The following is a 12,331-nucleotide window of genomic DNA, read 5'->3' on the forward strand; positions in this document are numbered from 1 at the left end:
TAACAGACGTTCTTCAAACTGCTCTTTTGATTGTCTTGCAGGTGGATTTGATGGCTCAAGTGACTTCAGGGCTGGTTGTTTCACCGCACTTCCTGAATCCAGATATTGATAAACCAATAGGTGCTCTCCTGTCTTAGGTTTTTGATTTCCCCCTTCAATTTCCCCTTGTCCCTCAGTCCTAAAGTTCTAGCTACTAGCTTCCCCCTGTTGTTCCTGAATTGGATGCTTAATCTTGGGAGTATGTTCGCTAGCTTTAGAATGGTATGGCCCCGAGATAGAGGAATCAGAGGTTTCTGTCCTTGTTATGGGAGTAACAGCTTTTTGTGGCCATGTTTTCCTTGCATCCCTTTGAGAACTTGATTTTTCTTTTTCTGCCTTGGAGATTAGTTCTTGGATAAATGTTTTCCTTCCCAAATATACACTCTTCCTTTCCTTTTTACGACCCGTTTTTCTTGTGACTAATTAGAGTGGGGGGGTAATTTTGGTATTTCTATAATTCCTACAGTTGCACACATGGACCCTATGTGTATTAATTCACACCCTAAGTGTCTCAGTCTTCGACAGTGGTGAGCCCGCTCAGGTATGTTAGAGCAATGTGCAGGTTCTTACCTCTCGTCTTACTGCCCAAAAACTGAAGAGCTGAAGACACGCTAAAAAAACAACAAAATGCCACACCCTAAGTGCCCTAGTGATCACAATGGTGAGCTCAACCATGTGCGTTATAGGGATGCACAGGTTCTTACCTCTCTTCCTACCACCCAACGATTGTGGACTAGGAACACTCTATCATCAAATAAACAACTCGGTTGATTGTATCATCAACTGCCATCCCTGACAACGGTGCCAAAATGTAGTGTTGTTTTAATCAATCCTAATTGACCAATACTACAACCATTAATTGTCAATCCAGGGTAGGTCTTGTTGTTTCAATGGAGTTCACAATTTATGTGCCGATACACTACAGACAAGATGAAAAGAATAAAAAGAGACAGTAAAGAATGTCGTTGAATCAATTGCAAAAATTAAATCATTCATGCAGAAATTAAAACACTCCACAAAAATGTAATCACACTTCACAATTACTAAAGCAAGGGTGCACCACACAATAACTAATGACTACACCAGCTGGTCACTATCATTCTGTTTAATCAAACCAATGTAACACCATAATATAATCTGGAACTGAAGCGGATGTATTTTACAATTTATACAGCAACAACAGAAAACCATACGATAATAAAAGAAACAATAATATACAACTACTTCTACTGCTGCAGTCCCTGCTAGAGAGGAGGGCCCTTCCTCCTTATCAAGGGCATAGGAATAAACACGAGATTAGTTAAAGAATCAGATGAGGAGAAGTAACATCATTTCCGTTGTGACTTCAATATTAAAAATAATTAAAAGTTACAAGATCAGAGTAACAATTCTTTTCTATATGCCATCCCTGTACATGAGAAATCGAGTTTCTTTTATAATTATTACATACCCGAGATTAGGAATAGATAATTCATGAGAATCTCACGATTCTCATGTTGATCATAAAATAGTATTTATAACCTATTTATAAATAAAAATGCTTCTCAGATACATTGGTTAATATCGCAACCGCTTGGATATGTTGCTTCTAAATAAACAATTCATAACCCTTGACAGTTGTTGTGTGGAATAGTACCCACAACTTTTCCAGCTACGGTGCAACAGCATCCTGCGGTCAAATGATGGTTCAAGATGTAACAACAATCACTAGGTAACAACATCCTTGGTGTAACAACAGTCATCTGTATCAGCACGTGGTGTAACAGCAGCCTGTAACAACATACATTGTGTAACAGCATACAAGGTGTAAAAGCAATCTAGTCTACCCTACTCTAAAACTGATCAGCATGACTTGTTCACTCCATAACCCCGTCCCCACAAGCAACACTTGAAAAAGAGAAGAGGATCTAAAATACTTATCTAATTCTCACCCCAGTTCGCTGCAAAAAGGAATATTGTATCGTAATATTCAGCGAAACATGGCAAAATAACACGACGGTGAAATAGGCTGTATAAATGAGAAAAATGGTGATTAACATGTGAAGTTTCATGGGACTGGAGGAAAAGAGGATCAAAATTGGGGAAAGTGTAGAAAATAGGTATAAAAGTCACACCCAACACTTTGGGAGGATGGATGTGATCATATAAAACCAAGATAGAGTGCAATGCAGTGAAAAGAATAAACAATGCAAAGATACACACTAACTCAAGAGAACATGAAGTGAAATCACAATGGTGAATCACACTAAACTTCTCTACCAAATGAAGGACTCCACAAAAAAACTAACCACCAGACCTATGGCCACAAGAATTGATGAAGTGCATGTAAGTACATGCCATAAGACATGGGTCCAGACTGATAAGATTATTCTAGGGAATTTGCAATAGGATCATGGAAAAAACCTTTGGGGAAAGTATAACAAGAAAAGTTGATCAAAGACAAATCCACATCATAAGAAATATTAATAGGTTGATCACAATCCATGTTGTCCTGAAAGTAAGATTCTTTGATGGATGATGTAAAAGATTCATTAAGACCCTTCTCTATTTCCACATCACAAATTAAAGATTTGCTTGAGGTGGGATGTAGCGGTGGAAGTTCGATAGTCAAATTAAAATTTCTTCCCTGAGGGTTGAATAATTTTACATGAAGAAAATAAACATCCCTCAGGAGAGAGTCAACATCCCCTGTGATGACAATATTTACAAAATTGTGCAAAAGAACCATGAACTGATCAAAATAAAAAATAATTTTATGGTGATAGGAACCTGACATAACCATCAACGTAGGATGAAGTGTCCTACTCACCAAACTTAAGTTTGAATTTCGTGGAAACACGATCAGTTGCTTCTCAAAACAAGGGTGATTATCCAGATCATGAGATTCAAAAATTTGAGGTTGATCAGAAAGCTTTTCGAGATTACCACAAAAATATTCAATGATAAGCATATCATCTTCTTGATCAAAAGGAGTTATACTCGAAATAAAATATTCGATGATCGCATCATACTCCATTTGGAATTCCTACAAATCGAAATATTCTTCTAGAAACAAAGATTCATCCATGTCACTCAAACAATCATTCCCATATAATTCAGAGAAAAGGAAATCATTAGGTTCATGGTTATCCAAGGATTCAATTTGATTAACGGGTGAAATATTAGCTGGTGAGATATCAAGATTCGAAAATGGTGGATCGATAAGATCAGATGACTCACCATCAAGGGAAAGATGTGAAATAAAAACTAATTCTTCATCCACACATTGATCTTCCAGTTTAGTGATCAGTTCAGGTTGAAAACACAGAATATCAAAAGGAGGAGGAGATGGGACAAAAGGAATATCCAATTCTTCCTCAAGATGGTGAAATTCTCTTTGATTAGGAGGACATGATGAATCAGATTCAAAATATTTCCTTGACATCCTGAATAAGAAATGGAACTTTTCATATAAGAACTTCTAGTCCACATCCTCATCAGCAAATTCATAACAAAGATGGAGGAATCGATTGACAAAATGTTCAACAGATTCATTCGATTCCATTCTTAGTTGATCAATTTCATTAAGAACATCTTGATATTCATATTGGTTGAAAATGCGACGAAGCACGTTAACCAATTTTTTAAAAGATGAGATAGGATTTGTGAGTAGAGAATAACACCATTGGTTCACATGACCATCCAATGTAAGGGTAAACAACCGTGCGAGGATTTATTTATAATATACACCACTTGAAAAACAAAATTGAACAAACTTAATTATGTAATCAAGGATGATTGTCGTACCCTTTTCATCGAATTTAAAATGTGACAAGTTATGTAAAAAGTCCACGGGGATTTAAAGATCTCAAGCTTTGGAAAAACACCTTAGGATTATGATATGGAATGAAGCCATTAAAGGTGAGAGACTCAAACAAACTTCATAGGCTCAACTTGTCATCTGGCCCTCCTTCTAGCCCCAAAAATGTTGACAATGTTGGAGACTACCAACATTGTAAGGGGATCTCCTCGATGTGAATTCCCAATTAGACCTCACATCGTTTGGTGTAGGAGTCCCATCCATTCATACGGTCTGACCATTGTCAAAAAGGCTTCAAAGATATTCCTTGGTTACAATTTCGCACAAGAGAATGCAACACCTCTTTAAGGTAGCAAATATGTGAGCTTTGTGAGACACCCAATGTAAGGTGCGCGAGGGAACATCCATGACTAGTAAAAGGAATATGAGCCTCCAATTAGAAAAATAGCAGCATTATCCTAAACAGGGACCTGGGAAGGAACATAAAGACTTGTTGGTTACCTGCAGATTAGTCCACATAATAAGCAACAATCATTAAAGCATAACAACACTTATTCAATAACCATATCTAAGAAATGAATTAGTTCATTCACTTAGTATGTAATTAAAGAAACATATATCATAAACATAACAAGAATAGTCCTACTATATATACGATACATGTATAAAAAAGTGCCAACTCATAGAGCTTCTAATTAAGAGTGAAAGATCCCAAGTACACCGTTACATGAATGAAACACTACATCCAGTAGTGGAATGTGAAGCCACAACTTGGTTCTCCAAAGAATGATATGTCTCCTATGCACTACAAGAGAAGCCAAGGAAAGACTTGAAGAATCCAAGCCCTTAGCTTGAGTTATGGGGAGCTATTTATAACAAATAACAATGACCTTTGAGTTTCATCATGACTCTTCAACTCCTGTGATTATTTATATTCTATTCATGACTTATTACATTCCATGTGTGACTCTTCACATTCCACATGTGTCCCTTGGTCTTCATTACATACCATTTATTACATAAGACAAATTACATGTGAGACGCTGCCTATATAAGACAAAACTGATAATGGGAGAATGCTCATAAAATTGATAAATAATTTACTTCCTCATGGATCTCATTTGTAATGTAAGGGTGCCATGCTCCGAACTCCATTCAGATGGCTTTGACCCGAACTAGAAAGTCCCCTACACACCGCATGTTCACCTCCAATGCCTCTATCAATATGGTCTTAGAGCTTGACTGTACATTATTACATAGCCATGAAATTTTCATATGAGCTTTGACCGGTGAAATGGTGTACTATAGAATAATGTATTTGGTGACCTCCAAGCCTTCATGTTCTGTTTCTTGCTTGATCTATTCAATGTATTGCCTGATCTCCTAGAAGATGATCTCTCTGCCTTTGATTTCTTCAAGTGTTCCTATTGTGGGCATCCCATGTTTCTATGTTAGAGACTCAAAACCATTATGCAGTCGATTATAGGCAACAATAGTACTAATCGAATGTTCTCCAAGATGCATCTAGTTCTGATGATGGAGCCTCAACTAAAATTTGTCTAGCTTTATGACAATCTTGTCTTTCTTTTCCAAATGTTGCGAAGCATCTAGATACTGGCAACCCACTCCTGGAGATGGCCAATCACTTTGTTTGCTACTTTCAAGATTTTTACCACTTCCTGTGCTTTCTTCTGAATTCCAACAAGAGGAGCCACCACATGTTGTATAAGTATCATCTCATCATATAACCATGCCATGGTGTCCTCCATTGGCCCCAGTTCCTTTTGTATGGATGACTTCCATTATGTGGTGTTGAAACTATGTGATGATAACCATTTATTCTCTGTCGTAATATGTTATGCATGTTTCTTCACTACAACAAGTTCTTTCCTCAATATAGCATTCTCACTTAGTAGATATTCAGATTTGTCCTATGTTGTTGTGGCAAAAGCAACGTTTTCTGCCATGACTGCCCTAGGACTCCTCCTGGTGTTGGAAATTATCACCTTCTCTGCAGCAACTAAGAATGGAATTTTAAGATCCTTTGGAAAGTATCTATGCCTTTGTTGTACGATCCTCTTTTTAAGTTGATAAAAAGTCACACTGCATACATCCATGACTCTTTCTGCCAGTGGAGGTGTGATCCCCATCTCTCCAAATGGAAGATGACCACCTATGAGAGGAGGTTCCTCTAGAGAACCCAGTTCATCATCCATGGGTTTAATGGTATCTTATTCCTCCAATTCTTCCTCTTCTATCTCCTGAGTCAAATGTTCTTCTTCCAGTCTTTGTGTTGCTTCTTCCTCCTGGGACTGCCTATGTTTTTCTTCTTATATCCTTTTCCTCTCCTCTTCTTCTTCTTGTTTCCTTTGAAGAAACTCATCTTGTTGCCTCTTCTCCTCTTCTTCTCATTCATCTCTCCTCTCCTTTTATGCTTGAATAGTTCCTATGTTCATAGGATCATCTTTTCACTTCATTCTGCTCTTGCCTATCGAATCATATATGATCGTCTTCTTAGGAGCTACTTTCCTTGCTTTAGGGGTTATTTGTTCTTCCTCTTAGACCTACATAGGTTGAGTTAGTGGATCTTGGGGTGAATTGGTCTTCGTTGTTGGATGTGATTTTATAACTTCATTATACCAGTTCTTCACTTTTTCATCTTCTACTGTGGACATTGATGAATACCCCATACTGTAACCGATCCTTTCACAATGTTTCCTGCACACTCTCTTAGGATCATATCCATGAAATTATTTGGTGGCGAAGTGCAAGCGATCCAAATCTTGTATTTTTATTATCGTTTCCTTGTTTCTCTTCAACTCATATAATCCAATCCTCAACAGGAAGGTGGGCCAAGGGTCTTTCTTCCTCCTGTGAAGAACTCCTCACAATGCCTTATCTAACTAATTTTCTACTTCTTGCATTATTTCCTTATTGGTCACATATCGTGGCATGAGATGAGGGGAAATATGGAAACCGATACATCTAATGTATTGTACTGTCATGTGCTAAAAACTAATCCATGATATTCCATAGTGACTACTTCACCTGATCAGTCATGTAAGGAGGATCGATCTCGAATATCATATGAAAGATAATTGCAAAAAAGTGTTGACCAATCTGTCATATGCGCCTTGAAGCTTGATTCTGATAACACTCTGCAATGAAAGTAAACTGGGAACTTGTCCTTAGGGGTCCAGTTCTAGTACAGTCCTGGGAATGCATATTGTGTACAGATTCCATCTAAAATAAATGCAGACATGAATTTTGGGGCGTGTTTCGCCCTCAAAGATGATTTTTTCTGCCCCACATGACGCTGCAACTCAAATGACAATATATCTACCCAATTGAAGACTCTTCCATGAGTTACCACCATATTGAACATATATATCTAGTTTTCCTCAAACATATCTGCATTTTTGCACTCATTCAACCAACAACACATGGCTATCAGATACTGATATACATATTTAAGGATCTTAGTCGGATAGAGTGCGTATGGGCAATGGAAAAACTTAGCAGGCTCTTAACACCATGATTTGATAATGTCACTCATGTCGAGGTCGACCCATCTAGTGTAGAAGTCATTATTTGCATATTTTGTGGGCCTAAGCATCTTGTAGTACGTTTTCATGTCTTATCCATAATAAGTGGAAAGTTGACCACCACTCTCATTGTGAAGCACAAGATGAGATTCATCCATATGTGTAATTATCCACTCAATAAATTCTACGTATGGGATGACCTGGAATCTACATGCGATCCTATGCATCCTGAACTTCTTAATGTTGATGTATACTTCCAAGTCTTCCAAGTTCTCAGCAAAATTTTTCTACATGAATGTGTTGTATATACTGCTCCATGTGACCTCAATAGACTTATCAATGAAGCACTATGTGTCTGCATAAATGGGAATGGTTGGTTTAGTCACTTCAATAGGTTCCTTAGTGCTTGCTTCTGAGACTTCTTTGGAGGTCACTTTACGAGGAGGCACGACTCCAACAGATGATGAAAGGGTGACAATACTTGTAGCTTGAACACCTGTTTGTGGCAGTACACTCATAATGACAAGATTAGCTTTATGCAACCTAACTAAGAAAAAATATCTCATAAATCATGTACAAAGAGCCATCAAATGTAACTGATCATGAAAATCTATCAATGAAAGTACAAAATCACTTGAATGAATAAGAAAATAGGCATGCAAACAAGGAGGGCACACTTTCATAGAATGGAGAGTCAATGATCACTTAGGGCTTTGCAGTGCACTCATGTGCTCAAGAAAGGGAAGGAAACCATCAAGGGTGCATTGGCACACTCCAAAGGGCCAAAGGGGTGAGTTGTTAGGCCTTCAGGACTTCACAGTGCACTCATGCGCTCAAGGAGATAGAGAGGACACACTAGTGCACTCCGAAGGGATGAAAGCACATGTCTTCAATCCTTTAGTTCTTCAGGGTGCACTCATGCACTCAAAGGGAAGGAGGGAGCACTGGTGTATGCCAAAGGGACGAAGGAAAATCATTTGAGTCTTCAAGGTGTGCTCATGCGCTCAAGGGAGGAAACAATTCTACGTGATGAAGAGTGTGCTTAACAGGGAAATTTGGTCATTCTATGCGTAGTTTTCAAGGCTAATCGGGATTCGAGTTCCAAAATTGCACTCTGCCTAAGGAAAGATCAAGAACAAGTTTGAAAATGAGATTTCATGGTAGGAATGAGAAGAAGAAGGATCTACAAGCTTATATGGATCCTGTCACAATCATGATGGGATATGAAAGGTTGAGGAATGTGCAGAGTCTCTGAATGCGACAATAAATTAACATTTTCAAAATCAAGATTGAACATAAACACCACTAAATAAACTAAAAAATAAGAAGAAGAAGAAACGCCAACAATAAAATTAAGATTGACAGTGAAATCAAGAAAGAAAATGAATAAATTCGACATTCAAAACTTACTTGTAATGCAGGTTGATGAAGAGTCTCTTGATCCATAGTTGTGTGCCCAACCCAAATGAGAATGACTACGAAAATGAATAATTAGATGGCTTAATTTAAAAGAGTTTACATGCAAAAAAATTTCATGCATGAACACCACTCTTCGACAAGTGAAAGGATTAGTTAAGGGGAAGTTAAGTGGGATCCTATTTTATAGGAGTGTGCCCAAATGTAACAAAGATACACATACATGCATCCCAGAAGAGCACACCTTCAGCATGAAGGAGTGTGCTCAAGGAGGGTGCAGTTGCTCAACATGAAGGAGTGCACTCAAGGAGGTGCACTTCTTCATCCTGAAGGAGTGTGCTCAACTCAAGTGCACATCTTCACTAACTTGAAGTGCGATTTTTCCTTAAAGAGAGCTTTTCTTGCTTTTGTTTGATTTTTATGATTTTGTGTGCTTTTCTAAGTGTCTGTATGGCATAAAGGCTAGTTTCTAAGTCAATACAAGTCATGAATTCCTAACCATGGAATAGATAACCTGAGAATTTCTGAGGGTTAGGTAATGATACTTAGGAAACATTGAATTAGGAGGATGAAACACTAGAAGAAAACACACGAATAACAAATCAAACAACATAATGACACTAGGGAGATTGAAATGATGATTCATGTCGGCTCCCAAGTTGACTTAGGAAATTTTTTTGGAGGGTTGTTGTCATAGCGACAACATGTCCTTGGTGTTTAAATAACCAGTGATTTCATAGAACTGTGAATCCATATATTCCTTAGGCTTAAGAAAGTGGTACATCAAGTGAATATCATGGGCTAAATACGAAGAAATTGGTTGCCCATTGACATTGTTGAGAACCATGCTTTTAGTATTCAAGTGTTGTAGAATCCATTTGATGACATCTGTACAAGGTAGGACTAGGAACCAACAAGCAGCCTTAAGGAAATATTATCACTGGATGTTAATGTACACTTTTCGATCCTCCAAATTTATCTTGAATTTTGCAGCTGTGAATGCATCTTTGAACATATGTCATGTGATATCAGAGTCCTTTTCAATGAAGACTTGAGTATCAGATAGAATAGGAACTGTAACTGGAGGAATCTCAACGACTTCATTGGTATTGTTCTTTGTTGTTTATTTTGAGGCTTATCTCTCGAGAGGCATGATGATGGCTACTGATGAAAAAGAGATGAGCTCAAAAACTGCAATACCTATAACAAGAGATGCACTCATGGAAAAACAAGTTAGCTTAAGTAGATCTATTCATCAATCAAACTTAAAGCAACAACACACTGACTAAGGAAAGGGATCGTGCAGTTGGTGGGACCTGGGAGACAAACTGAGCTCTGGAATTTTCAGGAGGCAGGGAGGAAGATTGAGGCTTGAGACTGCACAATGCACAGTCTCAACTAGGTAGGAGAGAGAAGGGACTGCACAATGCATAGTCTCAGAGGTCAAGGCTAGACACTGAGGGCTATATCTACGTGATGCATATATGGGAAAGCCAATTATTTCACAATGCATAGTCAGAAAGGCCAAGACGTTAGCTTGATGCTTGAGGTTGTGAAATTTACATTTGGGGAGGCAATAACTACTTAAAGGATTCCATAATTTTTCTAGAGAGAGAGAAAAAATTTGATAACTAAAGTTGGCGTAGGAATAAGTGTAGATCGACCTTCAGATGAGTTAGATCTATCAACAACATGGGCCATAAAAGATCATGAAAAAGGAAAAACATGCATGCACGAAAAGACCCAGCAACAACTATTGCTAGTAGGAAAAAATCAAGAAGGCGATGCGACACTTATACAAAGTGAATGATGGACCGCAAAAAACTTTTACAAGCTAATAATGATAAAAAAATCCATCTACCATGAAAATAAACGGGTGAAATAACCCTCATAGAGACAAAAGCGATAGAAAAAGAAGAAAAAGAGACATGTGAGAAACTTACTTAGAAAAGAACTACAAATCAAGCCCAAAGCTCCTTGATCTCATGAGGAATTCTAAAGATCCAAAGTCAAGTGTGTGAATGAGCTCTAAAAGTTTCTATTATATAGATCTAGCCCCTACAGGGTTAGGTTAGGGTTTATGACGTGCATGCCTAAAATCAAGGAGAAAGCAACACGTGTCCTTAGATTGAAAATAGAAACTTCCTACCACTTTTTCAAAGGTGATTGTGCACTCCCTATTTCATATGGATGCACACATGCTTACTCTGGGGAACTATGCAGTCTCACTGGTAGAAGGGATTTCACAATTCCCAGTGACAACGGATTTCACAATCCACTGACTTAGTGAGTTACGTAGCCTTGACTCTCAGTGAGTGATTGCGCAATTCACATGCTCAATAACTGCCAATCTCTCAGGTTTGCGTAGTTCTGATCTTCAAGGGATTACGCAGTTGAAATCCTCTAGGGCTTGTGCATTCTCCAGTGGAAGGGATTGCACAATTCCTAGAGGGAAGACCAAAATTTGGTGCAAGATCAAGGCAGAAGTTGGCCTGTGTTTAGAAGTTGTTTATTTGTTGTCATAAGACTTAGTCATTGTCAAGACAATCTAGTGAAGTCATCAAAAGAACTACATGCAAAGAAAAGTGATATCGATAATAAACAACAAGAGGAACACTTGATGACTGTGAAAGATAAGTTCTTATGAACAAAAGGTGGGCTCCAAAATCAAGGCATAGGAAAATTTTTGGAGGGGGTTGCAGCAGCTACAACAAGATCTTATAATAAGCTAAAACATGATTAACATTAATCACTATATCATTGGGTATTGAATTAATTTCACGTTATCATGCTAACCCAAACATTTGATCCAACATGATGTGGCAATTGTGGAACCTCGACACATGGATGCCATGTATGAGCAGTGCCCATAAACCAATGATGTGGAAGTTTTCTTCGACTTGTGGGGCCATTATATGATTGGAGGTATAAAGGAGTAATGTTATGTGAGGAATTTGTTCCGATGGGTGGTGATCCAATAGACGAAACTTTATCCATATCATGATGCAAGGAAGTTCATTTCATGCTAGATTCATTTATCAGATCATTTGGGTTGTGATCATTGTAAACATTCATGAATGTAATCAATGGATGATTTTCTAATAGATAAGAAATAATATGAAACAAGTCATGGAAAACAAAACAAAAAATTACTTGAAGTATTTGTCTATCGAATTGTTGGGACTTGGGATGGTTGAAACCTTATGTGCACATTTCCGATGGGCAATGATCCAACAAATGTATAAAATTTATGGTCAGTTAAAAATGGTCGAATGATATTTAATGTTTGTTGTCATTGGAAGTACTGAGTGAAATGCTAGAGATTTTGATGCAGGAGCATCAAGACCATTTTTTTCATTTGTAAATATGTGATTATAGGGGGTGTGACAATTTTTAATATTTTGTTAATTAATTTGTTATTTTTAATAAAATAGGAGGAAGTGAGGATTTTGTAAATATTATTTTAATTAAAAGGAATATGAGAGAAAATAGAGTTAGATAGAAATTCTAGGAAGTGGAAATGCTATGTACG

Source organism: Pinus tabuliformis, chromosome 7 (assembly GCF_031772625.1).
Source record: "Pinus tabuliformis cultivar Carrire ecotype Pingquan chromosome 7, CPIR1, whole genome shotgun sequence".
NCBI lineage: Eukaryota > Viridiplantae > Streptophyta > Pinopsida > Pinales > Pinaceae > Pinus > Pinus tabuliformis.